Source organism: Staurois parvus, unplaced genomic scaffold, assembly GCF_062004578.1.
Source record: "Staurois parvus isolate SC_StPar_1 unplaced genomic scaffold, SC_StPar_1.0 ptg000086l, whole genome shotgun sequence".
NCBI lineage: Eukaryota > Metazoa > Chordata > Amphibia > Anura > Ranidae > Staurois > Staurois parvus.
In genome coordinates this window covers 8682880-8700679 of record NW_028317882.1, presented here as the reverse complement: position 1 = coordinate 8700679, position 17800 = coordinate 8682880, and positions in this window count along the sequence as shown.

Here is a 17800-nt window from a genome sequence, read left to right as displayed (position 1 = left end):
GCAGCAGGATGGATCTTCCTTTCATAAGCTAAGGATGGCCATAAATGGATCTTTTTTTGGCAGATCAAAAAAAAAAAACCCTCAAGCATGGTGGATAGGGGAATCTTCCCTGCTGTACTATTGTATTCTGATAGTGGGGACGCCTGCGCTGTTAGAATACGCTGATCAGCGCTGCAGCTGGTTGGCTGCATGCACTGATTGAATGAAAAATTTCCAGCATTCCCATTTGAGAGACTCTGATGTTTAGATTGCCTTCTCTTGAATGAGAACAACCATAGATGGATCAAAATTTGGCTGGTCCTTGCTGAACTGGCAGGTTTTTGATTAATCTGTGGCCAGCCTAAATTCATGTATAGACACCTTTTGGTGACTGCTACTAGCTCAAGTTATGTTTACTTTCTTGGTAATCTTGCTGCAGTAAATAAAGAAATGGTGCAGTATGTACAAAACTAAAAACTCTATGACTTGTAAAATGCAGATGAACAATATAGTACTGGTATGATCTGTTGATACAAATTGACCCCTGTGGGAAACAGACAGTTCTGATATATTAACTAAAAGCCTGAGTCACGCTTACAAGAGACCTTCTTGAATATATATTATAATGCAAAAAAACCCCCAAAAAAAAAAAAAAGACAAGGAGCAAAACTAACACACACTTGCATTTGTATTGAAGCTTTGCAAAAATTATTTGTGCCCTATACCTTTTTCTAGTGTAAGAGTTTAGAAACATCAGAGTATAATATGTATTGTGTTAGAGGTAACCTCATATAGACTTTGTCTTAATTGGAAAGTTGTCTGGTAAATAATAATGATAAAGAAGAAAATTTTAAGTGTAAGCAATACATTACAGGCTGTTGCTTATTAAAAGGCGTGTTTAGAAGAAACTGTTCCATGAGCTGATAAGTTCGGCCAATAGACTTTGTGCCACTTAAGTTTATTACTGAATGTTCTTTTAATAATTACTAGGATGTCACCGTTTCAAAACAAGAAGGCAGATTGGTGATAGATTAATTTATTTATTTCAAGAAATTGAATAATTTATTGAAAACAGATAGCTATGATGAATATTGTTAAAAAGCCATATATGAGATGGCTGTAGGGTAAACTTTTTCAAAAATGTCTTATGAAGGAATATGGTCAGTTCATTCTTTGTGCACTAAAATATGATTGTGATGGACCGCCTGGCACCCCGCCTGGGTGCATCCGGCAAACAGTGCCTCCAGCCCTTAAAACTCTTCCAGCAGACCGAGAGCTAATGCCAGCCCTTCACCCCAAGAATCGTACACCGACAAGATGTTGAGGTAAAAACCAAAGGAATCACTTTATTGAACAGAAATACAGGTTTTTATACACTTCAGAAAGAGGGGCAGTCCCCACATGAACAATAAAAACAATTATTACACATTGGGATTAACATCCCACGATAATTAGGTAACGAGGTAAAGTTGACACATGACTAATCCTATCATGTGGGAACCTCCAGGAACACTAGCCAACAGACAGAAACAATAAGCAACTCAATTAACAATGGGAGAAAGAGGCTTAACAGTAAACACAAAACACCTTAATAAACAGATTACACATAACAAGCAGGAGACCTCAGCATCAGGCTGTTTTGAGCTGATTATAATCTTTTGCTTAGAGTCTCTGAGTTTAGGAGGTGGTTGAAGCAGTTCATGTTGGTTTGGGCACAGAGGCCTCAAATCTGTATCCTGGTCCTCTAGTTCTTAGAATCTGTGTTTTTCAGAGAGACATAGACTTGAATCCGAAGTAAAACTACTCCAAAAGGTCCCCTATGCACACACCTCCCAAGGAATAGAGCCCCCCTCAAACACCAGGGCCATAGTAAGTAGGGTAGAAGGCTAGCCCCTAGTCCCCTTCAAAAGCCCCTGTTCCGGTTGGGTCTGTCACGTTAATAATATGCATTGGATTCATTGCGCATGTGGAACACTAACCTGTCCAAAAGATTGGGGAAATTTTAGCTTATGTTGAATTCTTGTGACCTATAGGAAGGAAAGACCATAATATATTTGGTATGTGAGCTGAATGTAGCTCAGGATAACTGCATTACTAAGACCAAAATGATGCAAATACTTGGGGCAGTACATTGTCTTTCTGGCAACTGCTGTAATGTGACAATAAAAGGACCGATAGAAGTGTGAATGTGAGGATCTAATAGCACAAATTATATGTTAGCAATCTCATTACCTAAGGAAGAGTGAATGTGTCTGGGTTCAGCTCATGGGGCATTCATGAACCCATTGTGAAGTCTAAAACCTGAAACCTTAAAACCAAACCCCATTAAAGTCTATGAGGGGTGACTCCTGAAAATTGATCATGAAGCTAATATGAAATGGCATATCTAGCATATCTGGCACCCGAAGTGGATCATTTTTTTAACACCCCCTGCCTTACATCAAACGTATGTAATTATAGGCAGAGGTAATGAACTTAGATATCAATCTGGCTGATGTGCAGAAGCTCAAAAATTTCATCCCCTAAATAGTTACCAACATTTGAAAATAGTTAGGAAGGATGACCTAAAAGTATCAAAGATAAATGCAGATAAAGACCTGGAGGCATGGCCAATAAAGTGGTTGTCACTACAGCATGTATGGCCTGTAGCGTAGAGTTTAATTAAAACTGTGTTGATGTCATTGGCAGAAATAGTAACCCCCAAGCACAGATCTCATTGACAGCAATAATAACCTCCAACACTGGTGTATTTGACCCCTTCATCTGTGGTCAGTGGTAGTTTGGTAATATTGTTAACACCCCCCTGGTATTGGGGATCAGTGGCAAGCTGTCAAAATAACTCCCCCCCCCCTTCCTACAGCTTTGGTTCAGGCTCTTTCCTACTGCGCTGAGCTATTTGCAGGTGCTTTAATGATGTGCACTTGGTGTCTGGAAGGCAGAATGATGGGGTAGTTTGTCAATGGTGGCAATTCTCTCTCTGAGCTCTCCCTGAATCCTGCAGCCTTTTGAGCATTTGTTGTAGTGCACAATGTGACTACAGAGTTTGGGCAGTCTTTGGGCCATTTCTGCTACTGCACATTCTCAGAGGAGGATACATGCAGAGTACATGGTGTGGTTCAATGATATGGCTATTGCTGTCTGTGGGCAGAACATAAAGGCTAAGTTCACTTTTAGAATAAAATAGTCTATGCAGTCAAGGGGTCTCAGTAGGTATTAAAAAATTGTGCAGCTAAAGTGAAAGATATAAGCTCTGCATGTTTATTTTTTTTTATTTTTTTAACCCCCGTAACAGCACCTCCTGTTGCCCCTTTAAGTGTGCTTTAATGCCCAGGAGGAGGCGCAGCTTCATTATTGGCACACAGCAGTCACATGATTGGGACCCCTTCCTGCTGGCTCCAGATCAGAAGCCTTGACCAGAGCTCATGGTGACAGCCTGGACAGTGTGCTGGGAGCATGCAGTGAGTGATCAGCTGCCGTCGACGCACATGTGCAGTAGTTTGGCATTAAAGCTTACCTTTGATTGCTGCCACATATATGCATTAAGCAGTCGGTAAGAAGTTAAACAGTATGTACAGATTTTTTTTTATTATTATTATTTTAATTTAAACATTTTTTAAACTGTTTTTTTTTGCATATGTAATGTAAGTGTTTGCTTTACCAGGCAGGGACAGCAATACAGACTAGACACTCTTCTTAGGCAAGAAGGAAGATCTAAGCCTGAATGCCACCTTGTCCCTAGGAAAAAAGTAAAAAGGGTTTCTTGCAAGGTAAGACCACCATCTGAGACACTCGTATGAAACGGTGCAGTGCCATGCAATACTACCTTGCAGTTGAAATTAGAGAGAGAAATGTCTCTAATTCGAGGGAACCAGATTGGCAAGAAAAATGGATAGCAAACCCTCAGTGGATAGGATAGTGGACCCCAACCTGCATACTGGAGAAGACCGTGCAAGTAGGGATGAGCTGAAAGTTCGGTTTGAACACAACTTTGGACTACACTTTGGATGTTCGGGTATTTGTCCAAATGTTGGACTTTCAGCCTGTTCAGCTGTAGTAGAATATCAAACATCATAGCGGTATTTCTACGGCTACTATATATGGCAGTTTATTTGTCAGCGGTTGCTAAGGAAGGGATGGGGAACCTCCAGCCATGTAAACAAAAGGGCAGGGATAGTGTTACATCACTGACCAAATATGGCCACATAGACTATGGATATCACTTTGTTGTGATGATTGCATGGAGACCAAGCAGAACATTTTCTGATTATCAAAGCACATATTACTCCCTTGCCTAGCAAAGATTAAAAGTGTAATGAAAATTGAATTTGCTTAAAAATTCCGATGCTTATGGCAGAAAAAAAAACTATTTATGTAGACTTGGTGCATTTGGAACACAGCACCAGGGACTCTCGGGCACTAAAATACACCCATTTGTTTACAGCGGTATTTAACTCAAAGCCAAAAATTTAATATATTGCAGCTTACCAATCCTTATATGTGATGGCTGCATTCGTTTTCTTTTTTTTAGGCATTTACCCTTCTGTTTTCACCTGATGATCTGGCCAGTAACACACCTCCTATATTAGAGTGGCTCCACTCCAGGAGTGGAGTGTTAGCTGTACTAGCAGATTTAGATACACTAATAAATTGAAGCCAAGCTCCAGCTAATACTCTAGAGGCAGTTATAACAACAGTTTTTTTCCTTTTGAGATAAAGAATTTACAGAAATAAAAGCTGATCATTGTAAGTCAGTGGCAAATGGTTTGTCTCATCCCTTTATCTGTTACATTTGCAGGACAGCTTGTTCTGTTGAAAAACAACAGACTTAATGGCAGGATTACCAGAAAAAAAAATGGAAAGAAAGCCAAAAAATAAATAGTGCAGTCATCACATCTAATAATTGGTAAGCTGCAATATAATACATATTTTCTTATGGGTTTAATACTGCTTTAAGCTGTATGGGTGTCAGGAATCTAGGAATGACCAGAAAGGTGTGGACTGACACAGGGAAACGCAGGTTTCAGGTATAGTATAATAATACAGTTTATTACTAGCCACCCATATATATATATATATATATATATATATATATATAAACGCACAGTGAACAAACCAACCTTCCACTAATCTTAGTAGGTGCAGGAACACAGGCGTAGTAAGGGCTGGAGAGGTGGAACGGTCAGGCCGGCCGTAGGGTTCTGTAATGACCGTTTGGTGGTACCTCTAGTGGTCCCCAGGACAGGATTCCCCAGGGCGCGGAGTCTAAATCCCAGTCTGCTTATTCACCAGGGCCCCTGATGGTGGGGATGGACTTGGAGCAGACAGGAACCAGGTCGCGGCCCCTGAGTACACCTGCTAGTGGTAGAGGGATCCGCCAGAGGTATGTGCAGGTACGGCTGGATCCGTGCAGGATGGATGGATGGCAGAGTAGTAGCGTGGTCAGACGGGCCAAGTCAGCAACGTGCGGGCAGCAAGGTACGAAAGGAGCAGGCAGAGAATGGTCAAGGTCACAAGCCGGGTTCAGTAACTCACGGGCAGCGCGGTACAGGGGATCAGGCAGAAGGATGGTCAGGCAAGCCAGGGGTTCAACAGGAGACGGTCAGCAGAGGTCAGGATCAAGCCGGGTCAGCAACGAAGCAGGAACACAAGATACCAGGTACAGAGGCTCATGGGAAAACATACACCAAGGCCCAGATCACAGGCCTGGTCATGTCTTAAATGACCCTTTCTGCAATCAGCCCCAGGTTTGTCTGATTGCAGAAGTGAGCTTCTGGCTGCTGAGAGTACCCGCTGGTCAGCCCTGGTACTGCAGCACATACAGCAGGTGAGTCCCACCACCAGTGCTGAGTCCATTCCTGACAATGGGAGAATGTTCTCGTACATGAGACCTTAGTCCTAAGTGTATTTAGGCACCACTGAGAAGCATAAGGTAATGTGAACCATTTATAAATATTTCTATCATTTTCTATCCTGTTCTGTGAAGTCATACTGATGATTTTCATTTACCGGTAGCTGTTAGTAATAGCAAAAACAGTTTCAAAATTAAAAAGAAAAGAATGAAGATACTCCATAGGACACAGCAGTGTAAAACTGGCCACCAACAAAATCAAGGATAATAGACCTAATCATGCCTAACTTTTCTATCTATAGGGCTGTGGTAAATGTGAGTGAAGTAATGTGATGTAGCTTTGGTGCACACTGTTCTTGCACCCTTTTTTTTTACTCTCAAATGATGAAAGAATGATGATGAAATGAATGATGAAAGAATGAAAAAAATAGCTTTTGAACGAACTGTCAGCAGTTGCCAATATTATTATTATTATTATTATTATTATACAGTATTTATAAAGCTCCAATAGTTCGCTCAACGCTGTACATTACAAAGGGGGACAGAATATGTGACAGAACAATACCAATACAATGCAAAACATGAGGGGATTGAGGGCCCTGCTCTTTCGAGTTTACAATCTAGGAGGGAGGGGATAGTGGTACGGGAGGAGATAGCTGTGGGGGATGGAGTGGTAGGAAGAGTGGAGGAGGTCGGCAAGTTAGCAGGGGGTGGGGTAGGCTTCCCTGAAGAGATGGGTTTTCACGATGCGCCTAAAGGAGAGGAGAGTAGGTGATAATCTGATGGGTTGGGGCAGGGAGTTCCAGAGAATGGGTGACACCCTGGAGAAGTCCTGGAGGCGGGCATGGGAGGAGGAGACCAGGGAACTAGAGATAAGGAGGTCTTGTGAGGAGCGGAGTGTACGTGCTGGGTGGTACTTGGATATTAGGTCAATGATGTAGTTCGGGGCAGTATGGTGGACAGCTTTGTACGTCAGCGTTAGGATTTTGAATTTGATCCGTTGCGCAATCGGAAGCCAGTGGAGGGATTGGCAGAGGGGGGTGGCGGAAACGGAGCGGTTGGAAAGGTGAATGAGTCTGGCAGCCGTATTCAGGATTGACTAAAGCGGGGATAGCCAGCGGCGAGGCAGGCCAGTGAGGAGGGAGTTGCAGTAGTCGAGTCGTGATATGATGAGGGAGTGGATGAGCTGTTTAGTGTTTTCTGGGGTTAGGAACGTGCGTATTTTGGCGATGTTGCGCAGGTGGAGTCTGCACGAATTTGTTAAAGATTGGACTTGGGGCTGGAAGGATAGGTTGGAGTCCAGAATGACACCAAGTACTCTGGCCTGCAGGGCGGGTTTGATGGTGGTGTTGTTGGATGTGATGGAGAAGTCAATGGGGGTTGGTGTCCGGGCTGGGGGGAAGACAAGAAACTCGGTTTTGGAGAAGTTCAGTTTACGGAAGTGGAGCGACATCCAGTCTGTTATGTCACTCAGTAGGTGTGTGATTCGGGCGGAGACTGAGGGGGTGAGGTGGGGGGTTGAGAGATAGATTTGTGTGTCGTCAGCATAGAGGTGGTAGTTGAAGCCGTGAGAGTGTATGAGTTGGCCAAGGGAGGAGGTATAGATGGAGAAGAGAAGGGGCCCAAGGACAGAGCCTTGAGGGACCCCAACAGAGAGGGGGAATGAGGGGGAGGTGGTAGCATTATAGGTAACGCTGAAGGAGCGTTGTGACAGGTAGGATGAGAGCCAGGAGAGAGCAGAATCTCTGAGGCCGAGGGAGTGTAGTTTTTTGAGGAGGAGGGGGTGATCGACTGTGTCGAAGGCCGCAGAAGGGTCAAGAAGTAGGAGCACTGAATAGTGGCCATTGGCTTTGGCGGTTAGAAGGTTGTTGGAGAGTTTGAGTAAGGCGGTTTTCGGTGGAGTGTAGGGGACGGAAGCCAGACTGTAGGGGGTCGAGGAGGTGGTTGTCGTTGAGGTGAGAGCATAGGCGGGTGTAGACGAGATGCTCGAGGAGTTTAGATGTAAATGGGAGCAGGGATATGGGTCTGAGGTTGTTCGGGTCATTGGGGTCCAGGGAGGGCTTTTTAAGTATGGGGGTGATGTGTGCATGTTTAAGAGGGGAGGGGAAAGTGCCTCAGGAGAGGGAGAGATTGAAGATGTAGGTGAGGGAGCATAGGATGGAGGGGGAGGGAGGTCGTAGGAGTTGTGAGGGGATAGGGTCGAGGGGGCAGGTGGTGAGGCGGGCATCAGAGAGGATTTTGGAGACTTCCTCGATGGTAGTAAGGTCAAAGGTGCAGAGTGTTGGGAGAGCTTCAGTATGAAGAATGTAGGGTGGCGTGGAAGTGGAGGTCAGAGCAGTGGTGGGGCCGTGGGAGAGGGGTGATGAGGGGGTAGCTGAGTGAGGGGGAACGGGGTTGGAGGGAGTTTGAGCAGTGGCAAAGTCCCTGCAGGTTATGTCGAGGGGGAGGGGGGATGAGGGGGTAGCTGTGTGAGAGGGGACGGGTTGAGAGGGCATGTGAGTTGTGGCAATGTCCTTGCGAATTGTGTCAATCTTGTTTTTGAACTGATTGGCAATCTCAAGGGCGGTGAGTGAGGTGCTGGGTGGAGGAGGGGTTGGAGAGAGCAGAGAGTTGAAGGTGGAGAAGAGTCGGCGAGGATTGGAGGAGAGGGTCTTGATGAGGGTCAGGAAGTAGGCTTGTTTGGCTGCGTGGAGGGAGGAGGTGTAGGTGTGGAAGGCAGATTTGTAGCGGGTGAAGGCTTGTTGAATATGTAATATCTTAATTACCTCAAGCTTAAAATTAACCACTTGCCACCCGCATAATCTAGTTATACAGCTGCAGAGTGGCACTCCTGCGCTGGATCGTGTACCTAGAACGTGATCCGGCACTCCCAGGTAGGGGGAATGTGCCGCTGGCAACCCGGACGTGCTTTGATTAGACAAAGCACAAGCCGATCAACAGGCACTGACCAATGGATGATGACACCCACTGATCAACGAAGAGAAAGACAGAACAGAGCTCTGCCTATGTAAACAAGGCAGAGCTCTGTCCTGTCAGTGGGGATGTGCTGGATTCATCCAGCACTATTACCAAAACTTTGAAAAGACTAATATATATTATTACCATCCTATGCCTTATTTATATATTACACTTGAACTTCTCTCTGCACATGCAGTGTGAAAGCCTACACAATCACCAAGTAGGTGAGGATTGAATGAGGCAGTTTCAAGCCTCACATGTAACTAACACCTGCAGTGTCCTAGAAATAAGCCATGATGTAGTCATGTAAACTTTGGGTCAGGCTTCATGGGAGATAGGAAATGCCTACTGATATGACATTTGCTTTAAAGTGTAACTCCACTTTTTTTTAAGAAGACAATCCCCTCAGGGTGATCAATGTACATTGCAGGGATTTTAACAAATTTTGTAGCAGATTCCTACCTTTTGCGGCTTTGAAAAAATAGCTGTTTATTTCACCATGGCCTTTGCAAAGTGATTCGGAGTATGGAGGATTGGTTCATTATAATCAGCTGGAGAGTATCTCATCAAAATTGAAATTCCTATTGCAACAAATGCCTAAAATCTGACTTGTATCTTATTGCAAACTTAGAAGCAAATGCACAAAGCAAGAAGCAGGCAACTTCAAATACTAAACAGACTACAGGTGACCTGTTTCCTCATCCAGTTCTTTCAGCTCTTACCCAGTCTGCTTCTTCATCTCACCACTCTGTAACATGCACAACCTACTCCTCCTTCTCACAGTTGTATCCTCTTCAAACTCTCTCTCTCCTTCACTCCTCTTCCCCACCCCAAAGCTTATATATATATCAGCCTCATTCCTGTCTTCACCTTATTACTGTACTCTGTACACTGTACTCATCAACTCCTGCTAAATCTGAACCCACATACTAATAAAACCTCCAGGACACTGGGACCTGTCCCTCCATATAAGTCATACTCCCATATTACCTCTCTCACCCTTCTGCCTCTCCTAACATCTGGAGACATTTCCCCAAATCTTGGGCCGCCATCTTTTTTCCTTTGACCAAAACACCCAACACCTCCTAGTCTCTAACAGCGGCCACAATCCACACAATCTGGTTACTATTCATCTTCATCCTAGAATCAGGACTTCTCCCAAGCTTCCCCTTCCTATGGAACTCCCTACCCCAATCTGTCTGGCTATCTCCTAATTATCTACTTTTAGATGATCCCTGAAAACTTTTTTTTTTAAAGAAGCCTGTTTCTAATTAGTAAACTGCCTTTCCTCCATCAGCTCATCCCCCACAGCTATTACCTTTTGTATCACTCAACCCTTCCTCCTAGATTGTAAGCTCTAACGAGCAGGGCCCTCTGTTTCCTCTTGTACCAAATTGTATTGTATATAAATACTGTATAATAATGATAATAATAATAATGTCATAATGGACCGTGATGTTATAATAGATTGGGATGTCATAATGGATCAGGATGTCATCATGGTCCATGATGTCATAATGGATCAGGTTGATACAATGTCAAAATGGACCGTGGTGTCATAATGGACCGTTATGTCATAATGGATCGGGAGGTCATAATGGATCAAAATATCATAATGTCATAGGGGCAGAACAGCCAGGGGTTGCATTGGCAACTATTACCTTGGATAAAGTATTGATCTTGGATTAAAATTTGAGCATTGCACATTGGTTCTGCACTTCAGCGAATGCACAAATCGAAAAGCAGGCAAATGCAAATACTAAACAGACTACAAGTGACCTGTTTTTTTCAGCTCTTACCTAATCTGCTTCTTAATCTCACTACTCTGTAACATGCACTCTCTACTCCTCCTTCTCACAGTTGTATCCTCTTCAAACTCTCTCTCACTCCTCTTCCCCACCCCACAGCTTATATAAATCAGCTTCACTCCTGTCTTCACCTTATTACTGTACTCATCAACTCCTGCTAAAACTGAAGGACACTGGGACCTGTCCCTCCATATAAGTCACACTCTCATATTACCTCTCTCTCCTTTCTGCTTCTCCTAAATCCTGAGCAGCTAACTTTTTCTTTTAACAAACACACCCAGCACCCCCTATCCTCTAACAGCGGCCGCAATCCACACAATCTGGCTACTATTCCTCTTCTTCCTAGAACCAGAACTTCTTCCGAGATTCTCCCATCCTATAGAACTCCCTACCCCATTTTTAAAGCACTGCACAAACTGTTGGTGCTATATAAATCCTATATAATAAAATAATAATTATGTCATAATGGACAATGATGTCATAATGGATCAGGATGTAATAATGTCATAATGAACCGTGATGTCATAATAGGTAGGGATGTCGTAATGGATCAGGATGTCAGAATGGATCGGGATGTCATAATGGAATGTGATGTCATAATAGACCGTGATGTCATAGTGTATCAGGTTGTTATAATGTCATAATGGTCCGTGGTGTAATAGGGTGTCATGCCACTGCACGGCAGCATGGTGTGTTGCACTGCTGTGCAGGCATATGAGGTGCCATCCAGTTCCAGCATCACTAAGGCACATAGAAAATAATTGTTCAGCGGTGTCTGTAGGAAACCTAGCTCCTAGCACAGAACAATATCAAAATAGATAACTGTGTGTGGAAGACATCACTGTAATGGAAAGCCTTATCAGCTCCTTGAAAAATACACACTCCAAATTCCTAAACACATTGTAGTATTGGATAGTATTTGATAGCATATTCCTGCACAGATGAATTCACACAATTGCTCACTAATTAACCACTTGAGCTCTGGAAGGTTTTACCCTCTTAAAAACCAGACCATTTTTTGTTATTTAGCACCGCATTACTGTAACTGGCAACTGCATGGTTATTCAACACTGTACACAAACAAATATATATATATATGTATATCCTTTTTTTCACACATATAGAGCTTTCTTTTGTGGTATTTGATCACCACTGGGTTTTTTACTTTTTGTGATATAAATGAAAAAAAAAGACCAACATTTTTGAAAAAAACAATTTTTTTTACTTTTTGTTATAAAACATATCCAATAAAAAAAATATAGAAATCGCATTTCTTCATACATTTTGGCCAAAATGTAGTCTGCTACATGTCTTTCAGTAGAACCCCGCCCCCCCAATAAGCAGATATTAATTGGTTTGAGTGAAAGTTATAGTGTTTACAAACCATGGGATATACTGTATACTGGAATTTCTATTTATTTATTTTATACTAGTAATGGTGGTGATCAACAACTTACAGTGGGACTGTGATAGTGATGCAGCAATCTGACACTGACTGATGCTGGGGGGGAACTGACTAACTGACACTGACATCTCCAGTGATATTAAAGCGGAGTTCCAGTTGATTTAAAAAAAATAAAAGTCAGCAGCTACAAAAATTGTAGCTGCTGACTTTTAAAATACAGTTACTTACTTGTCCCACGATCCAGCAGTGTCTTCACCAAGGCTGGTTTCACCAGCCGTCTTCTCTCCCTGGCGCCGTCATCTTCCGTGTGGGCACCCGGCTATGACAACTTGCGGCTTCACAGCCAGGTGCCCAATGCACATGCACGAGTAGCGCTGCGCTTTTGTGAATGGTCCTGTAGTCTTCTGGGACAACTTCTGCTTCCGATCGCCTTAGCGGGGAGCGGGTACCCGAATTTGACAGGTATCCACTCACTAAAGGTGCCAATCCTTAACAGGGAGCAGGGGACAATGCATTAATGCAGAACTTCCCCTTTTGGGTGGAGCTCCGCTTTAATACAGTGATCAATGCCAATAATATACACTGTCACTGTACTAATGACACTAGTTGGAAAGGGGTTAACATTTAGGGGCAATCAAAAGGTTAACTGTGCAACTACAATGTTTATTGTGTGCACTGTGTGCTGTTTTTCTAAGCAATTTGCCGTTTTTACTCCCTGCTATGCAGGGAGGAAAAAAAATGGCACATTGCTACTGTTTGTAGAGAGCCATGTGTTATTTACCATTGTCATTCATTAATTTTTTCTCTAAGGTTCTGATCACACATATTGTGTGCACCTGCATTTTACTGCACTGAAAGAATGCCAGTTACCGCTAGGACATGCAGAAAAACAATTTTTCTATGTATCCTGTTCACACAGCAATGCAGCCTGAAGCTGTGGTGCAGTGAGCTGTGATAATATGCAGGCGCGCCGAGAGGGGAAGGGATTGTATGTACAGCAGTGAGCAATGAACTAACACTTTAACCACTTGCCATCCTGAGGATTTACCCCCCTTAACCACTTGCCGCCCAGCCACCGCATTAAAACGGTTGCAGGGCGGCATGGCTGGGTAAAACCACGTTTTAAAACGTAGTTTTGCAAAACAGGCAGGGGGAGCGCGCCGCCCTACCTGTCCCACGGATGTCAGCCGCTGGGTCACGGCCGATGATTCACGGTGATCGTTGACAGAGAGCAGGGCTGCATTGTTTACACACAGCCCTGCTCTGTGTCAGTTCCCTGACAGCTCGTTACAAGCTGAAGAGGGAGAGAAGTGTTTCTCTCTCTCGATCAGCCTGCCCCCGTCCAGCACACACCCCCGCCCCCTAGTAAAACACTCCCCTCACACAGTAAACCCTAAAAATGTTAACCCCTTCCTCCCCAGTGCCATTAGTACAGTGTCAGTGTTTTTTTTTTTTCACTGATCACTGTATTGATGTCACTGGGGATGTCAGTGACCCCAAGTCAGTTCCCCCCAGTGTCAAAATGTCCGCCGCAGTCCTGCCATAAGTCGCTGATCGCCGCCATATGTCGCTGATCGCCGCCATATGTCGCTGATCGCCGCCATTATTAGTATAAATAAAAATTAAAAATCCCAGTATCTTTCCCGCCATTTGGAAACGCTATAACTTTCATGTAAACCAATTAATTTACACATATTGGGATTTTTTAGCAAAGACATGTCACAGAATGCATTTTGGATGAAATTTGTGACAAAATTTGATTTTTTAATTTTTTTTACAGGACATGTTTTATAGCAAAAAGTCCAAAATATTGTTTTTTCTCAAAACTGTGAGCCTTTTTTTTTATAGCGCAAAAAATTAAAAACACACAGGCGATCAAATACCACCAAAAGAAAGCTCAATTTGTGGGGAAAAAAAGGATGTAAATTTAATTTGGGTGCAGTGATGCATGACCGCGCAATTTTCAGTTAGAGTAACACAGCGCCGTAATGCAAACCTCTTCTGTAACCGCTTCCTGACCACCCTTTAGCAGAAATACTGCTACAGGGCGGCATGGGTACGCAAAATCACATACATATATTATATATATATATATATATATATATATAAATATATATATATGTGATTTGCGCTCCCGTGGTTTTCACGCCCCTCCCAGATAGCATCAGATTGCCCGTCAGTACACCAGTCATCACATTTAACCCCTTGATTGCCAGGAGCATGCTCATGTACAATAAACCTCCATTGCTAGTATAGTGTCTGAATGGGTCAATATCTTTGATCAGGTCAGCACTATACCAGCGTTCACATTAGTATAGTGTCCCCAAAAACGCAGCGTTAGCGGGATCAGCCCCTGCACCTGCCAACACCTGCGTTTAGCCCCTACGCTTACCCCCCTTTTCCCCCAGCAAGTGCAGTGTCAGTAGGTCACTGTCACTTGATACATTGCAAACAAAACCGCAGTGTTCGCAGAATCAGGCCTGATCTCTGTTAGCACTTGCCAGTAAATTTTGATGACCCTCATATGCAGCAGAGTGCCAGTACTAGTGCCGCTCTACCTTTTGGTGAACTGTCAAGTACCAGCGGTCTAGTACATCCTGGTCTTTCACATACCTCCTTGATTTTTGGAGCTGTTTTTCACAGAATATCTGTATGCATTGATTGTGGATCAAAGCAGTTTATATGCACAACAATTTATTGCCGCCAACCCAAATTCAAACTTTGCCAGACCATTCGCATGGAAACTCATTACGGTTTTCAAATTTACATTTTTTTGCATTACTAAAAGAAATGAATTGCGGTTGTATTGGTCCGCAGACCAGATTCATCATATGCCGTGTTCTCTGCTGCCATGGCCAGGCATAGATATGAGAGTATAATGTGTTTTATGCATTTCAGCGACAGTACACTCTGTCATCCTCGGGGTAACCCTGAATTTGACCGGCTCCACAAAATTCAGCCCCTCGCAAATCACCTTAACCTAAAATTTGCAGATGTCTATACTCCCCAGCAAAACATCTGCGTTGATGAGTCCCTTATAAATTTTTCTGGCCGCCTTGCATTCAAACAATTTCTCCCCTGCAAGTGTGCCAGATATAGGGTCAAGATGTAGAAGACCTGTGAGAGGACAACAGGCTATACTTATAAGTTTTGGATTTACGAGGGAAAAGATAGTCACGTGGAGCCCGCCTGGATGCCCAGACTACATAGGAAGCAGTGGCAAGATAGTTTGGGACTTGGTGTCATAATTTCTCCATATGTGGTACCACTTAACATGGACAATTTTTATTCAAGCGTGCCACTATTTAGACATTTATTCAATCTTGGAACTGGCACATGTGGCAAAGTGTGACCTAATGTGTGCCCACCATTAGAAGTGGGTGGATGCAGGGTGGTATATTCTAATGGTGGGCATACCACACACTTTTTCTGGCAGAAATTTCTTCTCATTTTTTCATTCAGTCCACTGGCTGCATACAAAAAAAAAAGAACATAGCATATATAACCAACAAGGACCAGCGATGTACTGGTACATCACTGGATTTGAATGGTTATACCAGGATGATGCCTACAGCTGCAGGCATCATCCTGGTATCGTTTTTTTCAGCAGGTGATCGGCTTTCATGTAAAAGCAATCCTAGTGGCTAATTAGCTGCAAGATTGCTTTTGCAAGCAGTGGAAGATGATGTCCCCCCTCCCCCCCTGCCTTCCACGGCCTTCTCGGACAGTCCCGTGCCATCAGGGGAACCTGAGAATGCAGACGGTGTTTCTGCCAGCTGACCATAGAGCTGATTGGAGACCATAATGGTGCCAATCATCTCTATAGTCTAAGAATTCGGAAGCTACAAGCATTTCATCACTTCAGTTTCGCAGGATATAAACAGCGCCATTTGTAAATTGGGAAAGCATCTGATCACACCGATTTTGGTTTGATTAGATAATGTAAGGGCAGAGGAGATATCTAGAGTCTGATAGACCCCAGATTTCTCAAAAAAGAATATATGACAATGCCCATTGAAGTTATAGGGGTTATTTGCATTCCCTGTTATAGCATTAAAAGTGATAAAAAAAAAAAATGAAAGGTACAATTTAAAAATAATAAAAAAATCAAAATAACTAAAAAAAAAAAAAAAATTGCCCCTCCCATGCGCGCACACCTGTGTGCACAAGCCTTGACCCTGTGCCGTTATGTAAACAGCGGTTGCACCATGCATGTGAGGTATTGCCGTGAACGTCAGATCAAGGGCAGTCATTCTAACACTAGGCCTCCTCTGTAGATCTCAAATGGTGGCTTTTAAAGGCTTTTAAAGTGCTGCCTATGGATATTAAAAATGTTTGCAGTTTGTCACCATTGAACGGGGCATGCGCAGTTTTAAAGCATGTCATGTTTGGTATCTATTTACTCGGCATACCATTATCTTTTATATTTTACCAAACAATTGGCCAATATATTGTGTTTTTGTGCATTAAAAGTAAAAAAAGTGTATTTTTTTTTTAAAAATTGCTTTTGAAAAATCGCTGCGCAAGTACTATGTGCCATAAAAAATTGTAGTAACCACCATTTTATTCACTAGGGTGTCTGCTTTAAAAAAATATATAATGTTTGGGGGTTTCAATTAATTTCCTAGCAAAAAATACTGATTTTTTTCATGTGAACAAAAAGGCTTGGTCTTCAGGTGGTTAGAAGAGTGAATGATGTGTGGCATAAACTTCTAATGCTGGGCATAAAATGCCCCCACCCCCCAAAATGACCCCTTTTTGGAAAGTAGTCACCCCAAACTATTTGCTGAGAGGAATGTTGAATCAATAGACGTATTTATTTTTTTACAAGTTTTTGGAAAATGACAAAAATAAATATTTTTTTTTTTTTTACACAAAATTGTCACTTTAATGAATTACTGCTCACACATGCCCATGGTTATATGTGGAATTACTCCTCAAAATACATTTTGCTACTTCTCCCGAGTATGGGGGTACCACATCAGGGGCGGACTGACCATTTGGAAACTCAGGCACTGCCCGAGGGCCCAGGGTCAGTAGGGGGCCCCATGAGATGTCCCTGGTACCTTTTTCATAGGCTTTTTTGAGTTTGGGCAAGGACACAGGGGCCCCATGATCCGCTATTGCCCGGGGGCCCCATGAGTTGTCAGTCCGCCCCTGTACCACATGTGAGAGACTTTTTGGCAGTCTAACCAAGTACAGGACCCCAAAATCCAATAAGCACCTTCAGGCTTTTAAAGGGCTTTATTTCCTCATTGCACTTCCAGACTACCTATCACAGTTTCGGAGGCCATGAAATGCCAGGATAGCACCTAACCCCCCCAAATTACCCCTTTTTGGAAAGTAGACGCCCTAAGGAATTTGATAAAAAGCACGGTAAGTATTTTGCAGATCTCATTTGTTGCCACAAGTTTTTGGAAAATGAAGAAAAAAAACAAAAACATATTTTTTTATTTTTTTTATATTTCAAACCCTTGTGAGAAAAAAATGAGATCTGCAAAATACTCACCATGCCTCTTTTTAAATTCCTTGGGGTATCTACTTTCCAGAAAGGGGTCATTTGGGGGGGTTTGGGGCTATCCTGGCATGTCAGGGCCTTCGAAACTGTGATAGGTAGTGAGGAAGTGTAATGAGGAAGTTACGCACCTTCAGGCTTTCAAAGTGGTCATTGGATTTCAGGCTCCTGTATGTGGCTAGGCTCCCAAAAAGTCTCACACATGTGGTATCCCCATACTCAGTAGAAGTAGCAGAATGTATTTTGGGGTGTAATTCCATATATACCCATGGCTTGTGCGAGAAATA